The sequence below is a fragment of the Odocoileus virginianus genome, chromosome 34 (genome assembly GCF_023699985.2).
Source record: "Odocoileus virginianus isolate 20LAN1187 ecotype Illinois chromosome 34, Ovbor_1.2, whole genome shotgun sequence".
In the NCBI taxonomy this organism is placed as follows: domain Eukaryota; kingdom Metazoa; phylum Chordata; class Mammalia; order Artiodactyla; family Cervidae; genus Odocoileus; species Odocoileus virginianus.
The window spans coordinates 14,228,314-14,240,496 of record NC_069707.1 but is presented as its reverse complement, the minus strand read 5'-3'; the positions used below and the strand labels follow the sequence as shown (position 1 = coordinate 14,240,496).

The following is a 12,183-nucleotide window of genomic DNA, read 5'->3' as shown; positions in this document are numbered from 1 at the left end:
AGAGTGGTTGACCCTGTTAGGATATTGTGACTAGTTCCAAGCTTCAGATCATAAGGAAAGAGGCTTATTTGAGACAGACTATGTTTCTGGTCAAAACTGATTAGCTGAAAAATACCATTGACTCAGAGATAGAAAAACCTAATTCTAAAACCAAGGAACATGGAATTTGGTATGTTGGTCCAGCTAAAAGAGTGGTTTTCATTTGATCCATGGTATCCAATTCAACTGTCCTTTCCTATTTATTCATTTGAGAAATCTTAGCTGAGAGTGGCATCTTTTTTTTTTTTTTTTCTTTTGCTAGTGGGGTTGGCTGTTGCATAATGAGTCACTCCAGGTCATCCAGATGGAAACTATGGCTCAGCCTGAATTAGCACCCTGACTCGTCCCAGCCTCTTCAGCAGTCAAATCTAAGCACTTGATCTGCAGCCTGTAACACCTGATGCTTGACAATGGGGTGTCAGCTGCACAGTTTAGATGCCCTTAACCTTGACCTTAGCCCCCCAGCCCCAGGCCAGCCTCCTGCTGGAGACCTCATTCTTACACAGAAATCACAGCTACCTTGAAGCCCTGGACCTGATTTTAGATTTAGCTTCTTACACCCTTCGATATGGTCTCAAATTTCCCAGTGGCTGAACTAGAGTCTGTGTTGATCCCCATTTTGGGAGAATCGGCACTTGCTTGTCTTTTGAGGTGTTTTGCTGATGAATGTCAATCCCTTCCCACCTCCCCTGACAATTTTCCACTTCTCCCCACCAGTGCTTGTAACCTGTATTGCTTAATGGGTCTGAGAGTAATCATTCTCCTTTATCAACTGATAAATGGAAATCTGTACCATTACACTAGGCAAGGACTGAATTGCAGAATGAAGTTGCGTGAAAAATAATGGCGTCTCTGCTAAGGAAGTGATTACCGCACCATTCAAGTTTCAGGTTCCACTCACATGCATTGTGCTTTTCATTTGAGTCGTTTGTCCTGTTGGTTGAAGGGTCCAGAGCCCACAATGGCTCTTTATTGGAGGAGAGTTCTGGGAGCAGTGCCACTCGGCTGCACCGTGCCAGGTCCTGAACCTGCTCCTTCTTTGCTGGAGGGCTGGCACACGCCGACAGCTCTCGTGTGGACAATCTGTTAATTTCAGGGAAGGCAGGCCTATAAAGTGCTGGGACTTTTCCCCCTACTTTTACCAGGAAATAATACCCTGGACAGGAAGTGAAATTAACCAGAGTCATATAATCAATGAAAGTAGATGCTCTGACCTTGGTGATCAAAAATATTTCCTTCGGATACATATCGTATTTTCCTGCATTACTGGTCTGTGCCTGTGAGAGGGTGTATTTTATTTTTTCATATTATATAATAGAAAAGGGGGAACTTTTGCCATCAAAATATTGGATTTATAAGCCTGAGTCTTTTAAATCCCAGAGGGAAAAACTTTCAGCCCTCACAAGAAAGTCTTTTATTAAAAGACTGGCACTGGCATCTCAAAAACAGTACTTCTTGCCACAGAATTTGGACCTTCACCTGCTGCCTCCCGACACCAGTTAAACTTGCCGGCTCCATCCTTGTTCCTTCACCTCTTTCTCAGGATATTCTGTGAGCTGCCTTGCACAGGAGGGCTGGAATGCTATTTTGGAGAAACAAGGCACCATCTCAGTGACAGTTTATAGTTGTCTTTTTTGTGAGACGCCAGTAGCTCATCTGTTCTCTCAAGAGCAGTACTGCTGGCTCAAGGGCTGTAGCAAAACAGAAGCTGTCTCTCAACCTGGGAAAAGTGAAATCACTCTTTCCACCCCCAAAGTGATTTCTGTTTTGGAAAAGTGGATCTGCCTGCTGAGCACAGCTCCCGACGTCTCATATTGTTCCTGAAAAAAACAGACTCGGAAAGGACTTGACTCCAAAATACAGTGGTGTGGCGCTCTGGGCCTTTTTCAGAGCAGTGAGTGATCAGTGATATGAGGGTCACCATGATCAATACCTTTTTCCAACCACTGGAGGTGTGGACTTTTCTTAAAACCCAACCAAGCCATAGCTCTGATCAGGGGCCATTCTTCACCTGTCACAAGACAAATTACAAAGTGACACTAATTCCTGGAATCTCTGACAGAAGGCAAGCCAGAAATGATTCAGGGAAACTATGCTAGAAGATGCTTTCCTGATACTTGGGAAACAAAACCTCAGTGTGTAGAGAAACCTGGGGTTTTTTGTTGAGCCCCTGTCACTAAAGTCTGAGAAGGGTGTGTTTACATTGGCCTTGACTTTGGCACAGAGGCACAGGGGGAGTTGAATGGTTGTTATGAGGACCTGGTAGGAATGTGTTTCTGGAAGCCTTGAGAAGGTCTCCCAGGTGCCAGCGTTTCCATGGGAAGGCCTCGTCACAGCTATTTGGGAGTGGGAGATTTTCATCATTTCTGCGATGGAAGAATTTATTCCTTTGCTTGCAAAAGTCTCCAATCATCCACAGGACAAGCACTGTTTTTCCACTCCCCACCAAAGGATAGAGGCATCCCTGGTTAATCCAAAGATGTCTTCGCCCAATCATTACTAGCGTCAAGGGATTCTGAGAGCTAGCTGGATAGGGTTCAAGGCAGGACACATGCAAACAGGGCAGATGAACTCAGGGCAAAAGGCTATTGAGGGAGCAGCAATGGAAGAGGAGGGTGGAGCTTGAGCTACAGAGGGGAGGAGGTTCTGTGCCCATTTACAGTATTCCTGCTCTCCAATGGGACTCTAGTTCTCCTTTGTAATTCCAATATTTCAAATTCTTCAAGCCCAGTTCAGATCTCACCTCATTCAGGAAATCTTGCTATGACCCAAGTCCATAATAAGTTTTTCTTCTCTCGACTGTTTTAGTTCTTACAGCTAATATCTCACACTCTAGCATTTAGTCAGTTGGTTGGCTGATTTCATTCATTGATTCAGTCATTTCATGCATTTATTTAAGAACTCATCAGTGATGGAATTCCCACTGTAGGAACTTTATGCCAAGTATACAAAGATGTATAGGGCTTCCCTGGTAGCTCAGTTGGTAAAGAATCTGCCAGCAATGCAGGAGATGGGGTTTGATTCCCTGGGTTGGGAAGATTCCCCTAGAGGAGGGAATGGCAGCCCACTCCAATGTTCTTGCCTGGAGAATCCCATGGACAGAAGAACCTACCAGGCCATAGTCCACGGGGTCACAAAGCTGGACGGGACTTAGCAACTATACCACCACCAAACAAAAATGAATGACATGGTTTTTTGGTTCTGGTTTTCCAGTTTTGTTTTGTGTTTTAACCCAGGTGGAGTCTTTACGCATGTGTCTTAACTTCTCTATAAATCATTAATGCTTTCTTTGTATTCCTCAGAGCCTGTGAACTGCCAACAAGTATTACACCATCCAGTCACTTAATAGATGCTTATTTGCTGAGTGTGGCCAGAGGCACCTAGAAAGTTCCCATTTTTCCTGTACTGTGCCCACCATGATGAAACATGTCATTCTTTTCAGTTTATTAAAGATCTAGATAATGGGAAAAAATAATGTCTGTCTCCTCGGGTTATTGTGAGATCTAGGGGAAACTGTGTATAAAGTGTGTAATGCAGGGACTTCCCTGGTGGTCTGGTAGCTGAGAGTCCACCTTCCAATGCAGGGGACACAGGTTTGATCCCTGGCAGGGGATCTCGGATTCCACATGCTGCGGAGCAGCAGAGTCCATGCCACAAGTAGAGCAGTCCGTGTGCAGCAGCGAAGACCCAGCGCGGCCTAGAGAAATAAAAAGTGTGTATTGCACTTCCTGGAGCATAGTAGGTCCTCAGTCAGTGACAGTTGTCATCACTTAAGAGAATCTCTGACTTAAACGGAGTGAGCTCATGCCTCTTTTCAACATAATTAAGTACTTTTGGGCTTCCCAGGTAGCACCAGTGGTAAAGAACCCACCTGCCAATGCAGGAGACAAAAGAGACAAGAATTCAATCCCTGGGTTGGGAAGATCCCCTGGAGGAGGGCTCGGCCAACCACCCCCGTATTGTTGCCTAGAGAATCCCATGGACAGAGGCGCCTGGCGGACTATAGTCCATAGCGTCGCAAAGAGTCTGACAGACTGAAGTGACTTAACGTGTACAAGTGCTTTTAGTTTAAAAGCTTCCCTCTCACTAGGCTTGAAAAAACATGCAAGGACAGGAGGGTAATAACAATAGAGTTTGCAGCTGTTCTCCTGAGGCTTTGTTAATTGTGCTATTTAATTTTATTTAGAGAAATTTTAGAGCAAGATTTATCTAATAGATAATAATGAATTGTTATTTAATTTTGGCTAACCTTAATGAAAACTGGTGGTGGCCCTATCCCCTCTTGGTTGACTCTGCTTTCACATCCTCTCTCCCCACATATATGATCCTCATAAAGCTTTCAGAACCCACTCCCATTCAGAACAGCACCCTTTTAGGGAGTTTTTCAAGACCTGGAAAAATTCAAGAGTCAAAGCTCAATATGTATAAATGTACAGTCCCTGATAATTGTTGGATTTGGCTTTCAAATTCAATTTAATAATTGTTTATATCCATTTTCTTAACTTTCTTCTGAAAGTTTGTATGTCTCAATAATTCTGAAGCGCCTCACCTACTTTGCTGCCTGGTAACTTTATCCAACTGGCTCCCTGGAGAGCTTGTCAGACCCCTGCTTCCAGCTCCTCGGCCTTTTCTGTGTTACAGTGGATCTCTTTTCCTCTCCTGATGCACAACCTAACTCTGGTTACTCTAGTTCTATGTCTGCTGGATCCCCATGGTATCTTTGGCAGGCCTGTTGGTTACTCCTGGACAATCTCCTGCCGTAGAAACGCACCCTTGATTATCTGTTCATCCAAAATTGATCTTCAGACATTTCTCTTTCAATTGATGGAATATTAGAGAGCAGAAAAGAGCCAAAACCATAGGGACTTAAAACCCAAAGCGGGAAATTAAAGGGAAGTGAGAAGTCCAAAAGGAAAAATTATGAACACATCTCTAAACTGTGTATCTTGGTGTTCATCTAAAGAAAAAAGTATGTGGAATATCACACAAGTGCGTATATAGTAAGCATAAACATAAAAATGGTGCCAGCTCTTATGTATCACTCAGTTCTTTGTTAATATGGCACATCTTGTCATCTTGATGACTTGATGAAACATCTGGTGCTGAAGGTGATGACATTTGCTTTGTGTATGTTCACCAGAGGCTGCACTCTGCTCAAAGAAACATTTATAATCATGATTACAACAGGCTCCCATCATAAAGAATATTTCCTCTCTCCAGACCCGAATTCTTTGCACTCTTTCTGTTAATTATTAGACATTAGGACACTTAAGAAACATACTGACTGTAAACATGATGGATCATTGTTTCTTAACTGTTAAAGTTCTCTGATAGGAACAAGCCTTGGAATCTCATATAGACGCATTGTCAGGTATGCCCATTGCTGTCACAGTGGAGAAAATTTGATTGTATTGTCTCTTGAGTTCTTTGTAATGCCAAACTTCCTCTCTGGGGAGCCTGCCTATTGTCTTGTCATAATTTTGAGATAAATGGCTCTTTATAGTTATTAAGTTGTTCACCGTCTTCTTGCTGGCTGATGGATTCTGTTAGCAGTAGATTCAACTCTTGAGCCTTTCCTCGCTCCCACCTTCTGGTGTGGCCTTAAGCCTCATGGCCTCTGTTAATTTCTTTCTTTTTTTTTTTTACAGTTGATTTTTATTTATTTATTTGGTTGCACAGGGCCTTAGTTGCAGCATGTAAGATCTTCAGCATGTGAATGCTTAGTTGTGACATGTAGGATCTAGTTCCCTGATCAGGGATGGAACCTGGGTCCCCTACATTGGGAGCATGAGTCTTACCCGCTGGACCACCAGGGAAGTCCCTGCCTTCATTAATTTCTTGAACACTTGGTGTGCCATGGACTTTGTCTTAGAAAGGTCAATCATTCAGGAAAGGTAATGCTGCCACTTAGCAGATAATGGATCCCTTTTATAAATCACTTCCCTGAGACATATTTGTACAATGGAGATAATGATACCTAACAGATAGGAGTGCTATGGCTATTGAAACTATGCCTGCCTGGCACATCATAAGTCAGTTTGTAGCCTCTCCAAATAAAAAAACCCTAATCATGTTGTTCTTCAGTTCAGTCATTCAGTTGTGTCCGACTCTTTGCAACCCAATGCACTGCAGCACAGCAAGCTTCCCTGTCCATCACCAACTCCCAGAGCTTACTCAAACTCATGTCCATTGAGTTGGTGATGCCATCCAACCATCTCATCCTCTCTTGTCCCCTTCTCCTCCTGCATTCAATCTTTCTCAGCATCAGGGTCTTTTCAAATAAGTCTGTTCTTCACATCCTGTGGCCAAAGTGTTGGAGCTTCAGCTTCAGCATCAGTCCTTCCAATGAATATTCAGGACTGATTTTCTTCAGGATTGACTGGTTTGTTCTCCTTGCAATCCAGGGGACTCTCAAGAATCTTCTCCAATACCATGGTTCAAAAGCATCAATTCTTCAGTGCTCAGCTTTCTTTATGGTCCAACTTTCACATCCATACATGACTACTGGAAAAACCATAGCCTTGACTAGATGGACATTTATTGGCAAAGTACTGTCTCTGCCTTTTAATATGCTGTCCAGGTTGGTCATAGCTTTCCTTCCAAGGAGCAAGTGTCTTTTAATTTCATGACTCAGTCACTATCTGCAGTAATTTTGGAGCCCAAGAAAACAGTCTGTTGTTGTTTCCTTTTTTTTTTTTCTCAATCTATATGCCATGAAGTGATGGGACCAGATGCCACGATCTCAGTTTTTTTTAATGTTGAGTTTTAAGCCAGCTTTTTCACTGTCCTCTTTCACTTTCATCTGGAGACTCTTCACTTCCTCTTCACTTTCTGCCATAAGGGTGGTGTCATCTGCATATCTGGGGTTATTGATATTTCTCCCCACAATCTCGATTCCAGCTTGTGCTTCATCCAGCCCGGCATTTCACATGATGCATTCTGCTTATAAGTTAAAGAAGCAGGGTGACAATATACATCTTGACATACTCCTTTCCCGATTTGGAACCAGTCTGTTATTCCATGTTCAGTTCTAACTGTTGCTTCTTAACCTGCATACAGATTTCTCAGGAGGCACATAAGGTGGTCTGGTATTCCCATCTCTTGAAGAATTTTCCACAGTTTGTTGTGATCTACACAGTCAAAGGCTTTGGCATAGTCTATGAAGTAGAAATAGATGTTTTTCTGGAATTCTTTTGCTTTTTCTATGATCCAACAAATGTTGGCAATTTGGTCTCTGATTCCTCTGCCTTTTCTAAATCCAGCTTGAACATCTGGAAGTTCACGGTTCACGTACTTGTTGAAGCCTGGCTTGGAGAATTTTGAGCATTACTTTGCTACCGTGTGAGATGAGTACAATTGTGAGGTAGTTTGAACATTCTTTGGGATTGTCTTTCTTAGGGATTGGAATGAAAACTGACCTTTTTCAGTCCTGTGGCCACTGCTGAGTTTTCCAAATTTTCTGGCATATTGAGTGCAGCACTTTCACAGCATCATCTTTTAGGAAATAGCTCAACTCGAATTCCATCACCTTCACTAGCTTTGTTCGTAGTGATGCTTCCCAAGGCCCACTTGACTTTACATTCCAGGATTTCTGGCTCTAGGTGAGTTATCACACCATCGTGCTTATTTATTTTAGGTCATTAAGATCTTTTTTGTATATCTTTTTCTGTGTTTTCCTGTCACCTCTTCTTAATATCTTCTGCTTCTGTTAGGATCATACCATTTCTGTCCTTTATTGTGCCCATCTTTGTTTGAAATATTCCCTTGGTATCTCTAATTGCACAAAATTTTAAAGGGCTAAGAGGCAGTTTAGTACCTTTGAGAATCCACCTTTAATTCTCAGAGGTGTGTGGCAATTAGTTTGAAAACTACTGCTATAGGTGAAAAATGTTACCTAATTAAACTGGTTCTCTAGTATATTTTAAAAAGAGCCATTTTGCAAACCATGAGGGAAAACTGCTCAAAAGGGTGCTCAGCACTGGGGACAGGAATTGTGGGCCTGTCTTTCACACACTGGCTTGGTCAGGGGACACAGACAGTTAACAGATCATTTCCACATCAGGAGATAAGGGGATGTCATGATGAAAGGAAACAGAGTGATACAGAGACAGACAGCAGGGTCCTTACCTGAGAAGGAGGCTTCAGCTTTAGCTTGAGTTGGACTTGGCTAGAGGCAGAAGAAAGGCATGGAGGGTGGGGGTAGTTCTGGCTGCATCATTAAACTCACATGAAGCCACTGGGCTGCTCTTCCCTGGTTGCCTCAACTATAAAATATGTATAATAATTCTAGGAGCTTCCCTGGTGGTCCAGTGGCTAAGACCTTGCACTCCCAATGCAGAGGGCCCAGGTTCGACCCCTGGTCAGAGACCTAGATCCTACTGCAACTGATAGTTAGTATGCTGCAACTAAGACCCAGTGCCGTCAAATAAATAAATATTTTTAAAAAGGCATAATAATTCTAAACAGTCCTATTAACCCTATAGGTTTGTTATGATATAACAAGATAGCTTTAAAACATGAGCTAATATCATCATTACTAGTCTGTTACTTTTAATAGGGAAAATATTATGTAACCTAATACTGTACAGGGATTTTGGTGTTCAGGATCTCCCTGTTCTAATCATAGGATGAGAATTACACTCAGGCCCTATATTTGGAAGGGCCTTAAGTGTTCTCTGTCTGCCCTCATGCCTGGAGCACTGAACTGTAAATCTAAAAGTGTGTCAACCCTTGAACTGAGGGAAACCATGAGAAAACAGCAACAAATCCCCACTAATTTATTGAGCTCAGAAGTAAAATGCAATATATATTTTTTTACAATATTGTTTTTTGATGGAGTTTTCTTTCCCTACATGTTACTCACTGAACAAGTAAAAGCCAAAATGGAATATGTATGTTTCCTTAAGTCTTTCCATGGAAATCCGGACTGTAAAGTTTTCAGTCTAAACCAGACATCCCTACACTTAGTTGGAAGACCTACCCCTGGGCCTTGACTTTCATGCATGGGCCCATGGTTACATCTGCCTGCTTCACTTGGGTTGAAAGAAAGATGGAAAAACGAACTCTCTGCCTCTTCTTTGGAGTCCTGGTCCTTGAACACTGCATCAGCCTCAGCTTTCTTCGGTGCTTTCCTGCAGGGATTGGATGGCTGTGCTTTCCTGCAGGGAGTGGATTCCTACGTTTTCCTGCAGGGAGTGGATTCCTGCGTTTTCCTGCAGGGATTGGATGGCTATGCTTTCCTGCAGGGAGCGGATGCCTATGTTTTCCTGCAGGGAGTGGATGGCTATGCTTTCCTGCAGGGAGTGGATTCCTACGTTTTCCTGCAGGGAGTGGATTCCTGCGTTTTCCTGCAGGGATTGGATGGCTATGCTTTCCTGCAGGGAGTGGATTCCTACGTTTTCCTGCAGGGAGTGGATTCCTGCGTTTTCCTGCAGGGATTGGATGGCTATGCTTTCCTGCAGGGATTGGATGGCTATGCTTATCTGCCTGCCAATGCAGGAGAAGTAAGAGATGTGGTTCGATTCCCGGGTTGGGAAGATCCCTTGGAGGAGGGCATGGCAACTCATTCCAGTAATTTTGCATGGAGAATCTCATGGACAGAGGAGCCTGGCAGGCTGTAGTCCTTACGGTCGCACAGAAGCACAGAGTCAGACACAACTGAAGTGACTTAGCACCACACATACACTAGCTTGCATTTCTCTGGTAGATCAGCGGTAAAGAAACTTCCTGCCAATGCAGGAACTGAGGGTTCGATCTGTGAGTGAGGAAGATCTCTCCAGTTCAGTTCAGCCGCTGAGGCATGTCCGACTCTTTGCAAGCCCGTGGACTGCAACACACCAGGCTTCCCTGTCCATCACCAACTCCCAGAGCTTGCTCAAACTCATGTCCATCGAGTCAGTGATGCCATCCAACCATCTCATCCTCTGTTGTCCCCTTCTCCTTCTGCCATCAATCTTTCCCAGTATCAAGGTCTTTTCCAATGAGTCAGTTCTTCACACCCCGTGGCCAAAGTGTAGGAACTTCAGCTTCAGCATCAGTCCTTCCAATGAATATTCAGGACTGATTTCCTTCAGGATTGACTGGTTTGATCTCCTTTCAGTCCAAGGAACTTTCAAGACTCTTCTCAAACACCACAGTTCAAAAGCATTAGTTCTTCAGTGCTCAGCTTTCTTTATGGTCCAACTTTCACATCCATACATGACTACTGGAAAAACCCTAGTTTTGACTAGATGGACCTTTGTTGGCAAAGTAATGTCTCTGCTTTTTAATATACTGTCTAGGTTGGTCATAGCTTTTCTTCCAAGGAGCAAGTGTCTTTTAATTTCATGACTCAGTCACCATCTGCAGTGATTTTGGAGCCCAAGAAAATAAAGTCTGTCACTGTTTCCATTGTTTCCTCATATATTTGCCATGAAGTGATGGGACTGGATGCCATGATCTTAGTTTTTTGAATGTGAAGTTTAAGCGAGCTTTTTCACTCTCATCAAGAGGCTCTTTAGTTCTTCTTTGCTTTCTGCCATAAGGGTGGTGTCATCTGCATATCTGAGGTTACTGATATTTCTCCTGGCAATCTTGATTCCAGCTTGTGCTTCTTCCAGCCCAGCGTTTCTCATGATGTTCTCTGCATATAAGTTAAGTAAGCAGAGTGGCAATATACAGCCTTGACGTACTCCTTTCCCTATTTGGAACTAGTCTGCCATTTGGTGTCCGGTTCTAACAGCTGCTTCTTGACCTGCATACAGGTTTCTCAAGAGGCAGGTAAGGTGGTCTGATATTCCCATCTCTTGAAGAATTTTCCACAGTTTGTTGTGATCCACACAGTCAAAGGCTTTGGCATAGTCAATAAATCAGAAATATATGTTTTTCTAGAGCTTTCTTGCTTTTTCTGTGATCCAACAGATGTTGACCATTTGATCTCTGGCCTCTGCCTTTTCTAAATCCAGCTGGAACATCTGGAAGTTCACGGTTCATGTACTTGTTGAAGCCTGGCTTGGAGAATTTTGAACATTACTTTGCTACCATGTGAAATGAGCTACCTCTGTCCATAGTTCTTCAGGCACTCTGTCTATCAGATCTAATCCCTTGAATCTATTTGTCACTTCCACTGTGTAATTGGAAGGGGTTTTATTTAGGTCATACCTGAATGGTCTTGTGCTTTTCCCTACTTTCTTCAATTTAAGTCTGAATTTGACCATAAGGAGTTCATGATCTGAGCCACAGTCAGCTCTCAGTCTTGTTTTTGCTGACTGTATAGAGCTTCTCCATCTTTGGCTGCAAAGAATATAATCAATCTGATTCTGGTATTGACCATCTGGTGATGTCCATGTGTAGAGTCTTCTCTTGTGTTGTTGGAAGAGGGTGTTTGCTATGACCAGTGCGTTCTCTTGGCAAAACTCTGTTAGCCTTCCCTGCTTCATTTTGTACTCCAAGACCAAACTTGCCTGTTATTCCAGGTACCTCTTGACTTCCTACTTTTGCATTCCAGTCCGCTATGATGAAAAGGACATCTTTTTTGCTATTAGTTCTAGAAGGTCTTGTAGATCTTCATAGAACCGTTCAGTTTCTTTGGCATTAGTAAAAGAGTATAAGGTTCATTAAATCTTTTCATACATATTGCCTACTGCCCCGAAAGCTGTGAAGACCCCCAGGCAGGAGTTTCTACACAGAGCATATTATAAACATCATATTGCAAAGATCTCAAGCTCACTCCTTTTGAAGCAATTTATTGTTTCAGAGAATGTTACCACATTTTATGATCTATTATGTATGTAGTTGTTTGTTACATCATTTTTCAATTTTATGACTTGCACAGACACGGTGCTGGTGAACTGCTCTTATTCCAGGCAGTCAGGATGCACAGAGGGCTGGCGTTTAGTTTCTTCCCTTCTGCCTTTGATCCCTTTGCCACTGTTTTTATTGAGGGGTATTTACAAACAGAAAGCCAAGAGGTTGAAGGGCTGTAAGTTTAACCTCCCTTCAAAATCTCATCTCTGGAAGGAGAACCTGGCTCTCCCAAAGCTTTCATGTGCTCTGGGCTCTGGGTTTGTGTGATTGACATGGCCCTTCCTTGTCAATAACCAGCTCGGACGAACAGCTTACCATGTGACCACACGGCTGCTCTGTGCTTAGTCGCTCAGTCATGTC

General features: G+C 43.0%; 1 protein-coding gene across 1 annotated transcript in view; it reads left to right on the top strand.

Annotated features, from left to right (window-relative positions):
• Nucleotides 1–12,183, top strand: part of ESR1 (estrogen receptor 1) — a 386,555-nt gene that overhangs the window by 351,433 nt on the left and 22,939 nt on the right. The gene's annotated exons all lie outside the window — the stretch shown is intronic.